This window comes from Microtus oregoni, unplaced genomic scaffold (genome assembly GCF_018167655.1).
Source record: "Microtus oregoni isolate MIOR12 unplaced genomic scaffold, Mior012 000055F_ref0000237, whole genome shotgun sequence".
NCBI classification, from domain to species: domain Eukaryota; kingdom Metazoa; phylum Chordata; class Mammalia; order Rodentia; family Cricetidae; genus Microtus; species Microtus oregoni.
The window spans coordinates 3,301,251-3,319,848 of NW_024543831.1; positions in this window are offsets into that span (position 1 = coordinate 3,301,251).

Below are 18,598 nucleotides of genomic sequence, written 5' to 3' on the forward strand. Positions count from 1 at the left end.
GAGTCTCAGGGAAGCACCTCTGCCCCAGCAGCCTAAGTTGCAGCCCCCTCCACATGATTGACTTCTTTTCTTATCCATCTTGTGGAGCTGGGACTCTTGCACACTAGGTAAGTGCTCTGCCACTGGACTATATCCTAACTCCTTCTATTTTCTTGGGAGATGAGTGTGGGCGGGTTTGCTATGTAGCCAGACTGACTTTGAACTCATGATCAGCCTGTCTTGTGCTGGCTAGGGTTATGCATTTGCTAGCATGTACTAGCATGCCCTGCACAGGGTTGACTTTGACTTTGAACTGTCTGGAGGCTTATGTCCTTTTCTCAAGAACCAGGTGAGATCTCTTCTCAGGATCACCATCAATCTCCTGGAGACGCCTGCCAAAAGCTATCAGCACTCTCCAGCCTGGGTCCACTAGCAGACATTTGCCGGGCAGTCATTAAGTGCTCAGACTTTGGTTTTGTACCCAGGAAAGGAGGGGCACCATCAGGGCTGTGGTCACCTGAGTATCCTGGGAAGGCACAGCTGTCTCTGATGTTTCTTCTGCTGTCATCAGGACCTTTTCCCTATTCCTGCAGCTCAAGGCTACTCTTTCTCCCCTAGATTTGCTGGAGGTAACCCACCTAGCCTTGGAGGGACAGATCTGGGGAGCAGAAAGCACCCCTCATCCTGTACCTTCACAGGGGGTCAGGCTGTCCACTCTCCATCTCCCAGGGCTATGGCTTGGCTACCCAAGCCAGTAATGTGATACCAGAGGGACACACATCTTTGTCTGCCTTCAGAGAGCGTTCTCAGTCCTTCTCAGTGGCTCAGGATGGAACCAGGTCCCTGCACGCTGTATGCCATCTGCTGGTTCATTATTATGGTACCATGGGCTTGAGGCAGACAGGCTCCCAGGGCCTGCCTAGGCTCCCTGCTTGCCACTGTGGAAAACTATTCAATCTTTTCCCCTCTCAAGCCTCAGCATTCAAGTCTGCAATGTGAAGATGTGATTTGCATCTGCCAGAATGGCCATGAACTTGAACAGATGTCCTAGCGCGACCTGGCATTCACAGCGAGCCATGTGTGTTCTCATGCCTCAGTAGTGGTTTTCCCAGAACTTTCTATAGAGGGGGGCAAAAGCAATACTTTCTAGAGTAAGGAATATAGGGAACGTGGAGTTGACCTGAGGTGGAGTGGTTGAGAAACAGGTCCCCCAAGGCCACCCCTCTCTGTCACTGAGCACTGGAAGCCTGAGAGTTTTCCACAGGAGCTGCTGCTGTTGCTGCCGCTGCCGCTGGCACTTTGGGTCCTACAGGAGCTGTCGACTCAGGTCCCAACTCCAGTGACACCGCAAGTAAACAGCACTTGTCAGAGTCGATTTAACGTTGATATTTTTATCACATATCAGGGCCTGGTGCCATGGCAAGGAATGACAGAAGCAGAATGCTAAATAATTTCTCTAAATAATGCAAGCTCCCTGGGCTGCTTGGAGGGAGGTGGAGCAGAGGGAGAGGAGGCCTGCTGGCTGGTTTTTAGAATTTTGGTGAGGGACACATTCGGTTCCCTGGTCCCCTGGTCCTGTTGCTGACTGACAGCCTTGTGGGGGCTTGTTCCTGGGGAGTGAAGGTGGCTATGGGAGCTGACTAGGGCAAGGTAGAGAAAACAGGGCTTGTACTCAGTAAGGACTTGTTGATTTGATTGCAAAAGATGGGGAGAGCTGAGAGTCTGAGACAGGCAGGAGAGAGAAAAGGAGGCAGAGCCTGAGGAGCAGGGAGAGTGATTGAGAGGGGACGTGGGATGGAGGAGGAGGAGAGAGGGGGAAGGCTGTGTGGACAGAGGTGTCTTAAGAATGGTGGAAGAGGTACTAGGAAGGGACGGAGGTGGGTGGCGAGATGAGGTGGGAGGGGATAGTGTGTCGGGACCCCAGAGGGTTTCAGCAGTAGTTTCAGACCTGGTTAGGGTTTCCCAGAGCAGATGCTGTCATTTGTAAAGTTTTGATACTGAACTGTCTCTCTCGTGGATACCCAGTTATGCCTCTGAGAGTGCACAGTGGTGCAGGTTAAAGTTGGCTTATTCACAAATAGACTTGGCTCATTAGCCTAGCATTCAAAAGAGGGAGGTGTCCTTTTTTCTATAGAGTTGAAGATAGCCTTCAACTCTTGAGCCTTTGCCTGTTTCTTTAATGCTGGGGCTACAAGGCATTTGCCAGGATGGCCAGTGTAGTGCAGTGCTTGGGCCAAACCCAGGGCTTTGTGTATGGTAGGTATGTTTGGTGAACCCCCTACCAACTGAGATACATCCTGTCTTTTCATTATAAAGCATCCTAGAAGGGACTAGAGAAGAGGATGCTTCCCCAAGGAAGGGCCCCAGGTTTGCTCTCCATCCTGTGACAAAATACTTGAGAAAACCCCTTTTAATAGGCAAAGGTTTGTGGCTTCAGAGGTGGTAGTAGTTGCTGGCCAGTGGCTTTGCTTATTTGGGCCTGTGGCAGCAGTACACTATGGCAGGAGGTCTAGTGTGACAGGGAAGGATAGCTCATCTTACGGTGGCTGGGATGTAAGAGAGAGACAAGCCAGGGCTGGGATACCCTTCAGGGTATGCCCTTAGTGACAGAACTTTCTCCCATCCGGCATGCAGTGCTGGAGGTTTTACTGCCTCCTGGCAGAACCTAAGGTTGAGAATCAAACCTTCAACACAAAGAAGGGCTTTGAGGAGCAATAGAAACTGGAACAGAACCCCGGGCTGCTGGGAACTCCATAAACTATGGGCTGGCCCCTGAATGCTCCGGCAAGGAGAAGATCTAAGGGCGCTGTGTTTCACCAATGTGCTTTCCTTTTGGGGGAACCACGTCAGTTAGAGGGCCAGACGATTCTGCTCGCTGATAATTCTAGCACCAAAGACTCTGGAATATAGTCAGTGGTCACTGAGTGACCATGGCATGAATAAAGAACGAACCCATCATCTCAGAGTGATGGAGACATGGTTAAATGTTCCTGTCCCCACAGCAACTTGTGACAGACTGAGAGCCACAAATCCATTTTTTTTAATTTTTAATTTTTTAGTAACCATCTCTGGAAGTGGAGGAGCCTGTGGGTCAGTCCCCTCTGTAGTGGAGTTCCTAGGTTGGTCCTTTCTGTGGAGAAGCCCATGAATCAGTCCCCTCAGTGGAGGAAGGAGCCCAGGAGTCGGTCCCCTCTGTGGAGTAGTCTGTGGGTCAGTCACATCTTTATAAGTGGGTAGGTGAAGCTGGAGCCTGGCCAGCCTTAGTATGGTTGAGTCCTTCCATACAGGTCTGGGTCTTCCAGCCTTCTTACTTTTCCCGTTTTCCCCCTCAACCATTTCTCTCCATCTCCCTCCTCTGCTAGCCCTGCCAGCAGAGAACTGACTCCCATGGAAACCTCCTGCCCATCCAAATCCCGCCAAGGCTCTCACTCATGCATCTTAGGATGTCACAGGGGCAGCCTGTGCTGCTGTATCAGCTCCAGTTCTGGTGACTCTGCCGTCAGATGCAGGTCACAGTGGCTCTTCATGGAAGCTCTGCTTTAGGAACAATGTGGGGATCCTTGATCTCTCTGTATCATGATGTTATCATACTAAGAACACATGGGACCTTTGCCAAGTTAGAGAGTGACACAGACCCCCTCTACTTACATGTATCATCCATGATCTAGAAGGCATCCCTTACTGCAAGGAAGACCAGAAAATTTAGTGACGCTTGTGTGCCCAGGGGGAGGTGGATGACATGAAATCAGGTAAATGATTTGTATTGGTTCCGTCATTCTGCCTGAGAGGCCATCTCTGCCACGATCTTTCCTTTCTCCCCCACCAGTCTATACTTCTTCATAGGATCCCGTACTGATTCACCTCTTTCTGCTTCCCCTTCTCACAAGCCATTCCCAATGTACTCTGGTACCCCCAGCCCATGGTACAGTTTTTAGATTCCCCCACATTTTCTCTGAAGTTCCTGACTCTGATAGGGAAAGTGGCTTTCTTTGTAGAACAATGCTGTCCCCGGCTGCATGCCTCAGGCCGGGGTAGAGTTGGCTGTCTCTTCATACTCGAGAGCCAGGTCCGGGCCCATCAATAATGAATTTCCAGAAGAGGCTAGTGCCGTTTGGCTTTAGTTTTCTTTTTCCTTCCTTGCTGTGGTCACCCACTGGTCTTTCGGTCACTCGTCCTCGTCCACTGAACACACGGCATCTGTTGTGTCCTTTGTCCATATGCCAGAGCTCTGGGACCACATGGAAGACTCATCCAAAATCCTTGTCCAATCTGTCCGCTCAGCTCCTCAAACACAGGTCAGCATTGCTCCGCTTTAGGCAGTCACCTCTAAAGTGACATTGAGGTCTGTTGCTAGAACCTGTTACTGAAATCCTACAGTCAAGCCATGATGTTCTACCGAATTTCAGTTAGTTTTCTTCTAAGGAGGATGCTGGTCATTCCACAGGGAGGGATCCCCTGGCTTTCCTTACCTTCTGCTATGGTTTGAAGGCGAACGCTCCCCATCAGCTCACGTGTTCAAACGCTTGTCTCCCAGCCAGTGGCACCGTGGGAAGCTGCAGAACCTTTGGGACAGTGGCCTGACAGAAGCCGGTCGCTTGGGGCAAGCCTTGAAAGTGATAACTATTTTTGATTCTGGTCCGACTCTCTGGATCCCGGTCCCCAAAGCAGGGGGACTCTGCCACATGCTCCCATGATAATGCCTTCCTGGTCATGATGGTCTGAAACTGTGAGTCAAACTAAGCCCCTCCTCTTTAAGGTGTTCCTCTCAAGCATTTTGTCACAGCACCCAGGAAAGTGACTGACCGGTCCCTCGGGTCCTTACTTCATTCCCATCCTGTTTAAGTCCTCTGGTCTGTCATTTGATCACGGTGCTAGTCAAGATTCTCTGAAGAAACCAAACTAAAGTGTAATACCATAGGCACATTCATTATAAATATAGTATAGCACAGAGAATTAGATCGTCTGGCTATGTAAACTCGGAGTTCCTCACACCTGTAACTTGTAGACTGGAGATGCAGGAGAGATGATGGTATAGATTCCAGTATGAAAGTCAACAGGTTCAGGGATCAAGAATTTCAGTTTTTGCTGGGCAGTGGTGGCACACACCTTTAATCCCAAAACTCGGGAGGCAGAGGCAGGCAGACCAGCCTGGTCTGCAAGAGCTAGTGCCAAGAAAGGCTCCAAAAACTACAGCAAAACCCTGTCTCAAAAGAAAAAAACCAACAAAAACAAAAGAAAGAATTTTAGTATTCAAGTTCAAGTCCGAGGCTAGAAAGACCCAATGTCTCAGCTTAAGGGTCATCAGGCAACAGGAGTTCTCCTTTTCTCACTGGAAGATTTCTGGTGATTTGATGGAACCCACCCACAGCGAAGAGAAAGCTCTGCTTTCTATATCGTCTCTAATGCAATGGATGTCTCATTCAGATATGCCCTCACTGATATGTCCAGAGCGATGGTGATCACATATCTGGCCACCCAATGACCCAGCCAAGTTCACACAACCAATTAACCGCGATCACCACTCTTGTTTCCTCAGATGACTTGCTCCATTGCTCCTGTCTCATGACCTGAGGAGACTAAACCCTCAATCAACCCCATGATCTACTTTTTCACTTCTTATTTTCCTTTCCCTTGTTCTGCTTGTTTTCTTTGCTTTGGCTTGACAAATTGTCTGTAAAGCAAAAGAACAAGTCGTTGGGGCTGGGATGCAGCTCAGTTGGTAGAGTTCTTGCCTAATGTGCACAAAGCCCGGGTTTGATCCCCAGGGCAGCATGAACCAGGTGTGATGTGGGCTATTCAATGAGGGAGATGATGCATTAAATGACGCAGAGCCCAGGCGGGACCATGTCATCAGGCAGATGACAAGGATACCTGTTTATTCAGCATTCAGGAGGTAGAACAGAAGTCTCAAAGGCTATAGCATAAGAGTGAGGTCCGTAGATACTTGACTTGCTCAGTAACCTGGTCATAGATGTCATAGGGATCCCTGGGTCAGAATGCTTGGATTCAAGTTCTGTTTCTGTCATTTCTTAACTATTTACCACTCGTAGAGATTAATTTAACCTCCCTAAGTTCTTGTTTCTCTCATTGTTTAAAGGGGGGTATGAATGCCAACCTCATGATCACCACCCAGAAAGTAGGCAATTCCCTGAGGGCAGCTGTTTCTTCCTGATTCTGGAGGACAGAGAGTGTTAGCTGGTCAAAGATCCTGGGGCACTGAAGCAGGGAGAAGCTGAGCTTTGACTTGGCTCCTGGGAGCACTGCAGTAGAGAGAAGCTGAGCTTGGACTCGGCTCCTGGGAGCACTGCAGTGGAGAGAAGCTGAGCTTGGACTCAGCTCCTGGGAGCACTGCAGTGGAGAGAAGCTGAGCTTGGACTCAGCTCCTGGGAGTGCTGCAGTGGAGAGAAGCTGAGTTTGGACTTGGCTCCTGGGAACACTGCAGCAGGGAGAAGCTGAGCTTGGACTCGGCTCCTGGCCAGACTCAGGCTTCCTGCCTGGACTAGACCAAAGTTGTGTCCAAAAGAAGAAGGCCTGGTTTGGGGAAGAAGGCCTGGTTTGGGGAAGAAGGCCTGGTTTGGGAAGAAGGCATGGTTCAGGTGGTTCGTGGCAGAAAGGACATCCAGGCATCATCTTCTAAACAGCCTCCTGGATCCCTTCTTGGAGCTACACTTGACCTTCTCTGATCTTGTGTCCCAAACCCTAAGGAGGAAACCTCCGAGAGATGGAAGCATGGACTGAGAGATTGCATGTGGCTACCAGGTTTGGAGGAAATAGATTTTCTCTCAAGACTCAACTCCTTTACCTGCCAACATATGTGGCCTTTTCTGCACCTCAGAAATGGAGTTCCAGGCTCACCATGCAGGCAATTTTGCAGGCCAGCGGGCTGAAGACACAGAAGCAATTCTGAGGTCATACATGCTATATGCAAAGGGAAGGAATGGCTGGAGACTGGGCTTTGTGAAAGCCTCCAGGGAATCCATGCACTGGTCACAGGATGAGTCCTGGGAAACATCTTTCATCCCAACCCCCAAGCAGAGTATGTGAGGCATGATTTTCAGGACAGTGGATTCCAAAACAGGGACTTCTCTACTGTTGGGTGTTATTGGGGAGAGCAGGTTCAGGAGGGAAGTAAGGAAGAAGGGGGCCAGAGAAGAGGGTGCTGGTGGTCATGAGAGCCTGGGAGGGTAGTGGAGGAGCCTTCTGGGTAGGCTAGCTGATGCCAGGACCCAGTCATGCCAGAATTGTAAAGCGATTGCTTATAGCTGAGTGTTTAAAGCAGTTTACTCATGGTACCAACTGTTCTTGGATGATTTTCCCTGAATGTTTGATGTTTTGTACTTGTGCCCAGAGGCAATTTGATGTGGTGGGGGCTCTTCTGTCAATCTGTCATGGTGAGTGATTAGAAGCAGGAAGGAGGTACCGATGTCCCCCTGAGGGGCTGTGGGAGGTCTGTACTCACAGACAGTTGGCCAGGCAGACAATCTAGTGATGAATCCACTCCCTGGACCAAGAAACTCTAAACCCGTGACTGTGACTGGATAGGGTGTCCGAGAATCTGGGGTGGTGTCCTTGTCCTCAGGGGGCTTAGTGTTGGATGAGGTGTTCTGTCTCTTTTTCTGGAAATACATATACTAATAAGACACACAAACACACTGACACACAGACAGACAGACAGATGCAGAGACACACACACACACATAGACACACACACACACACACAGAGACCCCTGACACACATGAGGCTTGAATATCAGCTAACTTAAAGCTCTCTGGGATGGTTCCCCATCACTAAGCCTATCTGCATCTGGTTATCCCTCATCCTACCGGGAATTCTTTTTTTGTGGTGGGGAGTCGGTGACTTTCCCTGGAATCTCAGCAGCCAGGGAGAGAGGCATGGGAGGTGGGTAGGCTGCCGCCTGACTCCTCTCTGGTTTTTGAGTTGATTGTAGGTGCTGAGTGGCAGCCACCCTGGGCTGAGAGCCAGGACTCAGCCTCTGAACAAACCAGAGACTGAATGTCAGCTCTAGAAGACCAAGCTTGGATCAGGTCTGGTGTGTCTGGTGCCCAAGGTTGGGCCTGGTGGTAAAAGTATGTGGAATGAATGAAAGAGTGGAGAGTTGTCAGGGTTTCAGAGTCCAGCTTTTGTTTGTGAGTGGGCTCTTAAAATGTAAATGCCCGGCTTGAGGCAGGGGCCCTGCTATCCTGAGGCAGATAAAATAACCTGAGCCAGACAGCTCCAGATTAGATTCTCAGCCTGGCCAACCAAGAAGTGTGTCACCTTAGTTCCTTCACGTGGGTCAGGACATTTGCCTAGCAGAGTTGAGATATGGTGTAATTGTGTGAGGACCTTGAACACTGGGAGTGAGCAAAAGGCAAGCAGGAAGTCTACGCCGAAGCAGTGGTTCTCAAGGAATGGAAGGAAGCAGTGTTCTAGAAAGTTCCTGCTATTTGTTGATCTGGCAGGAAAGCCATGAGCTGGGACTGTCATGAAACTGCTAGCTTGTAAGCTAAGTCCAGCTCTGAGGTTTTGTCCTGCCACTGTGGGGTGAGGACAGAGTGGAGGAGCCCTCCATCAGGACAACTGGCCCATCTCTGATCACTCAGTTCTACTTGACTGTGTGTGACCTGGCGTGAGCCTTCCTTAGCCTTCTCAGTCAAGGGACAGCAGGTACTGATGAAATGATGGAGATAAAGGGACTTGGGACGGTGACCTAGGAGCTTCATCCGGTTGTTATAGATCCTAAGGGCCAGTGAGGAAAGATCACCAAGGGGCTCTTTTACCCAAGGTACCTGCTGGGGATAAACCAAACAAGTCAACTCTCCTATGCATGGTCCAGAGCATACATTTGCCATCTGCTTTCCACAGAAGCTTAGGGGATTTTTCATATGAGATATTATTTCCCCACTTTGAAGTTCAAATTAGAGATTGGGAGGAAATTTGTATGCCAGTTAGTTCCTGGAATCCATGTTGCTTTATGGATGGGTGTTGCAGAAAATTCCTTTACACTGTGTGAAATGTATCACTGTGATTGGTTTAATACAGAGCTAAATGGCCAATAGATAGGCAGGAAGAGGTTAGGCAGGACATCTGGGAACAGATAGGTCTCAGGAAAGAATAAAGGCAGAGTCGCCAGCAAGATGCAGATGAAGCAAGACATGCAGGAGGAGAGGTAAAAGCCACGAACCATGTAGTAGCATGTACACGAATAGAATGGGGTAATTTAAGTTATAAGAGCTAGTTAAAAACAAGCCTAGCTCTTTTCCATCTTCCTCTCCGAGAGGCAGCTTTGCTTCTGCCTCTCTCCCCACTTCTCTGCTTCCCCCCTTCTCTGTCTCTTTCTCCTCTTCTCTCTCTCTGTCTCTTCTCGCTCTCTCTCTTTCCCTCCCTCTCTGTCCCCCCTTCACCCTTCCTCCTCCTCCATAACCCCCTGAATAAACATTCAACCTCAAAAAAAAAAACAAGCCTAAGCTATAGGCCAAGCTTTCATAATTAATAATAAGTCTCCATGTTATTTTTTTGTGAGCTGGTGGCCCAAAGAAAAGTCTGTCTACGGATGGGATTGTTCATAAGAAGAACCAAGTGACCAATGCAGGGCTTTGCCTCCTGAGAAGTCAGGCAGTCCTCCCACAATGTATTACAAACACTATAAACAGTAGGGCTGGGGACAGTGGGAACAAGCTCCCTCCTGGACATCACAGGGATGGGGGAAACAACAGATCCCTGTGGGACAGGCTATGAATCCCAGAAGACATTTGATGGCGTTGGCGTAGAGCTAAATGTTATCAATATAGTCACCAGGTCCAGCTGTCAGGATGCCTTTCATGATCATCGGAACCTCTGGCTACTCATTAGCTATGAGCCCGTGTCAGGAAATGTACCTGGGTTCCATACCAGGCCGCATAAAAAGCCGTGCATGCCTGTGACTCCAGCACTTAGAGTAGAGACAGGATGATGAGAGAGGCAGGGGCCTTCTTGACTGCTTACCCAGTTCAAGGCGAGCTTGACCTACAGTGAGACCCTGTCACAAAGAAACAAGAACAAATGAAGGAAAGCTGCCCATGTAGAAAACAGGTGGAGGCTGAGGAGGGCATTTTTTTCCCTAAAAGATACTTGGGTATTGCTTGTAAATGGGCACCCCAGAAGGTGCAGCATGTCATACAAGTGCAAAAACTCATTGCGTGGAACATACATGAGCAGTGAACAGTCCATAACGGGGACATAGGACCCCTTTCTCAAAAATAGTAGATTACTAACCAAAGCATGAGATCTTCTGAACACAGATTGCCACAAGTCATAGGTAGGAGCACAAAGCCAGCTTTGGTCTCGCGGAGGGGTTACTGCAGTTGGAGATGGCTCCTTCCTCTCATGGGTCTTCAGGTGGCTGGGACTGAGAAGGGCAAGGGGCAGCTAAGTGTGGGAACGGAGGGTCAAGGACCGCTTCTGCCCTGAGCAGATTCAGAGGGATGCTTCCTTACCTCCCATCCAGGCAGTTCCCTCCCCACTCCAAAGCCAGCCCAAGGTAATAGTTTTTGACACATTTCATTGAAATATAATAGAATATTTGCATGGAGTTATTAAATAAATAAGGGTTGACTTGAAGCAGTGCTTGTTGGGAAATGTGATATGAAAATTCATTTAATATGAAAGAACGTGGAAGCTTGAGTATATGGTAATAGACTGATTGCAGATAGCATCTGATCACGGCATACAAATACATTTCAGTCACAGTGTCTGTCAGGCTGGTCCCTGGCTCCAGACGTGTACAGGGGTGACTGTTTGCGGAACCTCTCTTCTGGGCCAGATTAGAATTAATTAATTGGGAATATTGTGACATTACTTTTGTAATTAAGAAGCATCACTATTTGCCGCGGCTATGAGATGAAGTGTTTACCATTGTCTCTGATGAAGCAGGAAAAGATGAGACGTGGCGAAGTCACAGCAGAGAGACATCTGGAGTGGGAAGTTCTATTATTTTCGTCTTCAGCTTTCCTGACTTGCCCGTAGTGTGTGGAGCTCCAGATAAGAGTCAGGGTCTCAGGGTCAGTCCAAGGGCAGAGCTTCCAACACCACCCTGAAGGTCAAGGGTAACTTCTCTCGCCAGCTCGAGGCTCCCAGGAGGCTACCCCCCCCCCCCCAGTGCCTGCAGATAAGGGGGAGGGGGGCTCCAGGGAAGTTGTGATATAATGGGCAGGGAAAGCAGAGATCAAAGGTGAGTCAAAGCTGGTGAGCAGTGACACGCCCCTTCCTCTTTTGATAAGCTGTGAAATCCATTTGTCCTTGGCCGGGATGAACTCAGTGAGGCAAAGACAGCCACTTCTGGGCTTCTGCAGAGGGACTGAAGAGGGAGGAGCGGTACCCATATGCTGGCCTGTCTCCCACCACGCGACCCTGGGAGTTTGCTTGTCTTTCTGCCTTTTCCTTTCCTGGGGAGAAAATGGAAATAATTTCCTTTGAAACGTGACATTTCCTAATCCGGCACCCGGCCTGGCTGACAGCAGGATTAGTGTGCACTGGCTGCCAAGCCTGACTGGCCATATGCAGGCACCTCCCGTGGGGCCGTGGTGGCCAGAGCCAGCCCCCTCCCCTGGCTCTTCTCCCATCACCAGGCTGGTCTCAGCCGTCCCATCCCTCACATCTGCACACAGGGTACTAGTGGGCTGGAAGTCAGCTCTGGAGGCTGAGGACCTGTGGGGTGGGTTCTTCCATCCACATAAAGCTGTCAGCATTCACCAAACGGAAAGCAAGGAAGCCAGTTTGGGGAGGTAGAGCTCCATCCTGACTCAACAGGGACTCAGAATGGAATGTGGGGCACTTGAGGACCCCTGTTCTGGGTTCCAGTCTTAATTTCCAAAGATATTGTTCATTGGTAGCATCAACTCCCTTGGCTCCCAGAAGTCTCTGACTGTACATTATTTCTCAAAGCATTGTCATTAATAATATAACATTATATTTATTTGTGTAAGAAATATATACACATATATTACTGTATAATATATACTATTAAAGAAATAAATTGGTGGTTGTTTACTAAGCAAAGCGCTCTTCTGGCCTTGCCTCCCCCTTTCCACAACTGTCCTTTAAGAAGCTCAGAATGTCCTTTGCCCTGGGTCTCTCCTAGGAGATGTGCCAGAAGACAGCACACTTACCCCTTGTGCCCTGGAGCTGTTTATTAGAATGCATGATGTCCGCACATTGCAGCATTCTGACAAGTGGGTACCACTTTCTCCTTCTCCTAGATAAGGAACTGAGGACCAGAGAGGGTAAGATACTTGCTCAGATTAGCACAAGCCAATTAAAACCCAGATGGGTCCAGTCCCTAATGTCCTGTGTCTCACCTGATTCTCACCTGGTGTTGACCTATGTATGAACCATTTTTCCCTATTCCACACAACCCTCTGCTGAGTCCACGGACTCTTGGATTTGAGTTAACAGCCCTGGCCAAAACTGGCTGGGTGTAAGTATAATTTAAAAAATGTATATTTATATTCCATTTATTGAACGTATGTTTGTTTCTTCATGGAACCCATGTGGAGGTCAGAGGACATAAGGGAGTCTCTCTCGCCTTCTACCATATAGGACTGGGAGTCGAATTTAGGTCATCAGGCCTGGTGGTCAGCATCCTTTGGCTGAGCCATCTTGCTGACCTAGTACTATTTTTTCCAGTAGACTTTGGGAGTGCTTCCTGTGTGGAGTGGTGTAGTGTGACCCTCAGCTTCACAGCTGGCTTCTGTATTGTGATCTCCAAGACTGAGACCTTGGGAGGTCTCCCCAGATTCGGAATGCCTGACCCATAGGCTGTGTCCACGGGTCAAGATGAAAGCTCAAGACTCAGTGTGGACAACTATTCAGAGGGGACCGAGTTAGGACATCAAGAGGTTTTGCGTGAGGCTGGAAGCATCTTTCCCAGCTTTTGAGATTAACGGAAGAGCCCTAGGGAGCCCAGGCTTGTGCAGCGAATAAACAAGCAGGTGCCGCCAGGAAGGAAGCAGGGAGCTCCGAGCTTCCTGTGCTAGGGTGTTTCTCCTATCTCATTGTGTAAAGCTGCCAATCACAAATTGAGACTCTAGGGTCTCTTAGAAGTACTTTGAAGCCCAGAGGAGGAGGGAGAGAGTCTCTGTCGCCAACTCTCCTTCCTTCCCCTCCTCCTCCGTATTAGGGAATTGTAATGGGGTTTGATGCCACCAGCTTTCTATGTAAGGTGGTTGGGGTGTTTGTGAGGGAAAGGAGGGTAGGGAATTGAGAAGGCTGGAGGGAAGAAGCCGGAAGTCTGGGTAAACTGGGCCCTCCCTTCCCGTGTTCAGTGCAAAGTGCCCAGAGTGAGATTCGGGACGGCAGAGGGGAGAAGGGACTCAGCAATGAGAAGACAGAATGACTTCCTTGGAACTGTATCTGTGGGAGATCAGAGTAGCAAAGCTGAAAACAAACAAAAATCCAAACTCCCGAGGACTGGAAGGGCTGGGTCCACCTGAGACCTGAGCGAGTAGGCGTGGCCTGCTGGGAATACCCATCCCAGCATCTGAACTGTCTTAGGTGGCTGTTTACAGTAACTGCTTCCCTGGGAGCATTGTCCAACCGCCCACCACACAAAGCCGCCTCTCCTGCTCTTCCTTCGTGCCCAGTGCTTTCTCCTACCCGTCTCTTCACTGCCTCTTTCTTAGCGTCTCTGCCCCTCCCATCTCCCGCTCTCTTTCTCCCTCCCCTATCGATCTCCCGACCTCTGCATTAGCATTCACAACCTCCGGCACCAGCCACTTAGGCCAGAAAGACAGCTCCTTGGAAACACAATTGAAATATTTTTATAAATGACCAGCGGAGTTTGAGTGACATGCCCTTCTTAGACTAAATAAAATTAAAGTTAAACCCTCTAAAAAATACATGAGCCAAACATCCTCCGCACATTTCATTATGCAAATGCGGCTGTCCGGGGCTGCACAAATTAGCCCGCCTTTGAAATCGGCGGCTGCTGCCTCCTCTTCTTTTTCCATTCCCCTTTTTTCTCCCTTTGGGTTGTGAGCGAAAAGGCTTTGTGGTTTTTGGCTGACGGCTGGAGTCTAGGGGAGCGGGGGCGGCAGGAGGGTGGGGGGACCCACAGACTCCTTATTTCTTCTTTGTCCCATTCTTTCCTTTCTTTGCAGAAGGTAGTGGGGGGACATGAATACAGGGTGTCGCATCCTTTCTCTTTCCAAACTGCTTGGCAGGGTCTGGCCAGGAGAGGTCAGCCTGGGGTTGGGAATGGGGATTTCAGGATTGGGAGGGGTACTCAGAAACCCCTTAGCCTGGGGGCTGAGGCTGCTGCTGGCCCTAACCTTGGGTCCAGGCACTCTTTCCCAGGGTCTCAGGTATACACGTCATGGCTTTCTCTTTGTTTATCTAAATCCCAGAGGGTACCTGAAGAACATAGGTGAGCCTCTGTGCTCGCCTGGTGTCTAGGAGGGTCACAGCTCCTTTGATGGAGACATGAGGGCAGAGAAAGAGGAATATTGGGCTAGACAGCTGCCCAGGTCAGCAGGGACTGTGATCTGTGGATACAGCCCTTCATAACACTGCCCTGACGTGAAGTTTCAGCATGTCTCACCTGCCCGGTTCCCAGGAGGACAAAACACTCCAGGTTACATGAGGAGTTAGACTTCCCGTGTTTAGACATGTTTAAAGTGTTTCTAGTTACAGTCAACAGGTGCAGGGATTGAGGACAGAGTGGGTTAGATTAGAGCTCTTCCCGGCTCAGTGGTGTCTAGTGAGTAGGCTATTTTAACATAATGCTGCGATCTGGGCAACTCAGAAACTACAAAAATGTACATTTCTCCATTTTGAAAGTTTAAGACTTAAGAGACAGATCCAGGTATGTATTTATAGACATGCATATTCATTTGTATGTTTTTTTTTTAAAAAAATCCCTTCTTTATATTTTTTTTTATCAATTCTCTTATATTATTAACTTATGTCACTAAAAACATCCATTGTCTCACTGCTGGCTACCATAGGGCATTTTGCCCTAAGCATCTACCAAATGCTGCTTTTGATCCCCTATGTGGATAGACGTTCATGTTTCCTGAAATTCCTCGTAGGGACAGTTTGCAATCTATGCGCTCCTGGGTGGCACAAAGAAGTTAATCTGAGGTTATGTGCACTGGAAGATCTGTTGAGCCTTGGTCGGTTTCACTTAGAGCAGCAGGTGGCTGTTGGGTCGGCTGTGCCAGGGACCCTCCTTGCCGTCTCTGTGGGATGGCATCTACACCTTGTCCTACACTTGTTGGCATGGTGGCCATGCCAATGGGCTTCAGGCGGTCCTTCCCTCTCTTGCACAGCTCTGACTACTGTGTGATTGTACAAATGTCCTTCTCATGGACCTGCTGTGAATTTCACCTTACATAAGTTGCTGGTCATTGTTTTTGCCCTCCCTCGGTTGTGTTTTTTCTTACTGATTTCAAAGACTCCTTAAAATGTACTGTCTCAAGCCGGGCGGTGGTGGCGCACGCCTTTAATCCCAGCACTTGGGAGGCAGAGGCAGGCGGATCTCTGTGAGTTCGAGGCCAGCCTGGTCTACAAGAGCTAGTTCCAGGACAGGCACCAAAGCTACAGAGAAACCCTGTCTCAAAAAACCAAAAAAAAAAAAAAAATGTACTGTCTCCACACATCCTTGCTTTAGTCGTGGGTTTCAGGGTCACCTAGCTGCCTGTTGACTCTACAGTGCCCTTCTGGGAACAGAAAAGCTGTGCATTTATTCTAGTCAAATACATCATTCCTTTTTTGTCTTATAGTGTGTGCCTTTTGGGGTCTTATTAAAGAAGTCATCTAATAATAAGGTCACATAGCTACCTTTTACATTCTCTTCGTTAGCTTTATAGTTTTGCACACCACACTTAGGGGCCTAATTGTCTAGGATAGTTCAAGTTTTACATGGTGGAAAGAGAGACACACAGTGTTTTATTAAAATCTGCATGGTAAATCAATCTTCTCGATGTTTTCATTGAGCAAACTATCTTTCCCCCAATGCCTGATGAATTCATCTGTATTCCATATGCCATCTAGAATACTCTCTCACCCATATGTATTTTATACAAATACTCCTGGGCTCTTACTTTTGTTCCATTGGCTTATTGGTTAGCGCCTGTGTCAGTATTATAGTTTCTTAAAAAAAAATAAATTGCGATGGTCATTAGAGTGTCCACACTCTGTTCTTTCTTTCACTGAAGTAGGATTGCATTTCCCTGTCCTCTTGGAGTCAGATGTGCCTGTGTGACTCAATTTGGAAAGTGAACGTGAGTGCCAGTAATACCTGTCACTTCTTGGGGGAAGCTTTCAGAGCTGGTGTGCAATACGCCATGTCCTCTTACCTGCCATGACAACCTGTCTGCTGCCAGCCAGGTAGGATGCTGCCAGCTGGACCCTGTGGATCAGTGAGAAAGCAGCAGATCCTCCAGTACCCATGATGGACATGGAACATGTGTGAAGAACAAGTCTTTGGTGTTTTAGTTGATTGTGTTTGGAGGGTTTTGTTTCTGCAGCAAAATATTGCCTAGCCTGACCAAAGCACCTGCCATGGTTTGGGCTCATATTCTAATATTCATAAGACATGTCTCTCCTTTTAGAATAATGATTCCTTGTGGGGCTTGTTCTACATTTAATTAATTAGGTAATTTATTTATAGACAGGATCTCATGTAGCCCAGGCTGGCCTTAGAGCTCACTATGTAGCTGGGGCTTGCCCTGAGCTCCCGATCCTCCTGACTTATTGCTCAAGTTCTAGGTTGTAGGTGTGCAGCATTCTTCTATTCTAGAATTTGTTTGCTAATCCTCTAAGATGTGGGAACTGAAAACAAATACCCATCTACCCAAGCAGTTTGAGGCAAGAGTGTTATAGAGGCAGAAAAGGCTTCATGTTGCTGAAATACAAAGATTTACTTTTTACAACAATGTCATTTAAAAAGAAGATATTCTCACTGTTTAGCCCAGGCTAACCTGGAAATTACTATGTGTTCCAGGCTGTTCTTGAACTTGTGGTGATCCTCCTGCCTCACTCAGCTTCCTGCATACTGAGATTACAGACCTAGGCCACCATGCTTAGCTAAGCATCATCTTCTAAAATATCCGTAGGTGCCACCTCTCCAGAGGCTGCAGTGGCCTCCAACACACTTGAGCTTTTCTGGCTAATCCCCTCTCTTCTTGATTTTCATTCTCTGTCAACCTTCCTTTTGTATGGATAGCAACAGGTTCCTTCTGAGTCCCACGTGGCGGAGGTTTTCCCTTCACCCCAGCTTTTGGTGCCACTGTCACTGAGGTCTTCAGAAGGTCCACTCTTATTCCACATTTATCAAGCTAATCTTCCAAACAGTGACAGTTCTCTTCGAAGAGCGGTTCTGATGTTAAGACAGTACAGAATCATCCACTTTGTTAGATGGAAACGAGGCTGGTAAACTGGATCGCTCTGGGGCAGAAGGAAGACACAACTCAGATAACATGGCTTACGCCATCGACTAATACATTTCCTGTGGATAAATGATGGAGAAACAGAAGAAGGGACAGTGAGATGGCTCTGAGCTAGAGGGGCCGTGCTGCTGAGCCTGATGCCTGCTGGAGTTTGATTTCTAGAACTCACGTGGCAGAAGCGCTTCTGAAAGCTGTCTTCGGACCTGTCTGCGCACGCGCACACTAATAGGTAGATGTAAAAACAGTTGAATAAAGAAGAGCAAAAGCCTGCTCTCTGTTCCTAACCTTAGTAATACTAGAAGAGCATACACATAACTGACCTGCTGGACTGCATCGGGAGGCAAGCTGCTGAGCTTCCGGATACAGGCAGAATTCTAAGAGAGGTTGGCCTTTGTCACTGTAACCAAACCTGAGATAAACCAAACCTGCAAGGAAGAAAGAGATTTATGTTGGCTCACGATTTAACAGGTTTTGGTCCCTGGTCACTTGACCTCCTTGTTTTTAGGCCTTTGGAGGGGCGAGGCATTCTGGTGGGAACCAGTGGCGCTCCTCCTACTGGCCTCCAAGCAAAGAGAGAGGCGGGGTCTGGTGTTCCAGTATCCCACGCCCTCCCCCCACCAGGACACAATAGCCCCCACTCCCCCACTGACCTAACTTCCTCTGGCACTCTCTCCTAACAGTTACTTCTTCCTGTGGTCACCATAGATGGAGGCAAAGACTTTAGCACGCAGGCCTTTGGCCGACATATAAGATCCAAAGGCTAATTAATAAAGTTGCTGACTTTAGTGTCCATGGGAAGAAAAAATTTGCAACTTCAGTAAAGTGTTCGCTAAATTAAGAAAAAACCCAGAAAGCAAACACTTGCCTAAAGTCCCTGAGAAGGGAAGAAAAAATGATATACACAGAAAAAGCCCTCAGATTCATTGGTAATAACTGAAAACTAACTTTAAAAGTCATCCCGGAATTTTGTTTGAATTATTCTAAGTTCATAAATTAATCTGGTGATTATTTTTCTATGAATTTTCTTCAGTCTCAATTTTAAATAATTTATATTTTTTAAAAAATTGCGTGCATTTTTTAGGTACGTTAATTTCCAAGTACTTCATATATCTCTTTGGGGCTGTAATTAACACTTTGCCTCTGACTGACTGCTGGGAACAAAAAACAAGCTAACTCTTTTCTTTTTCCAGCT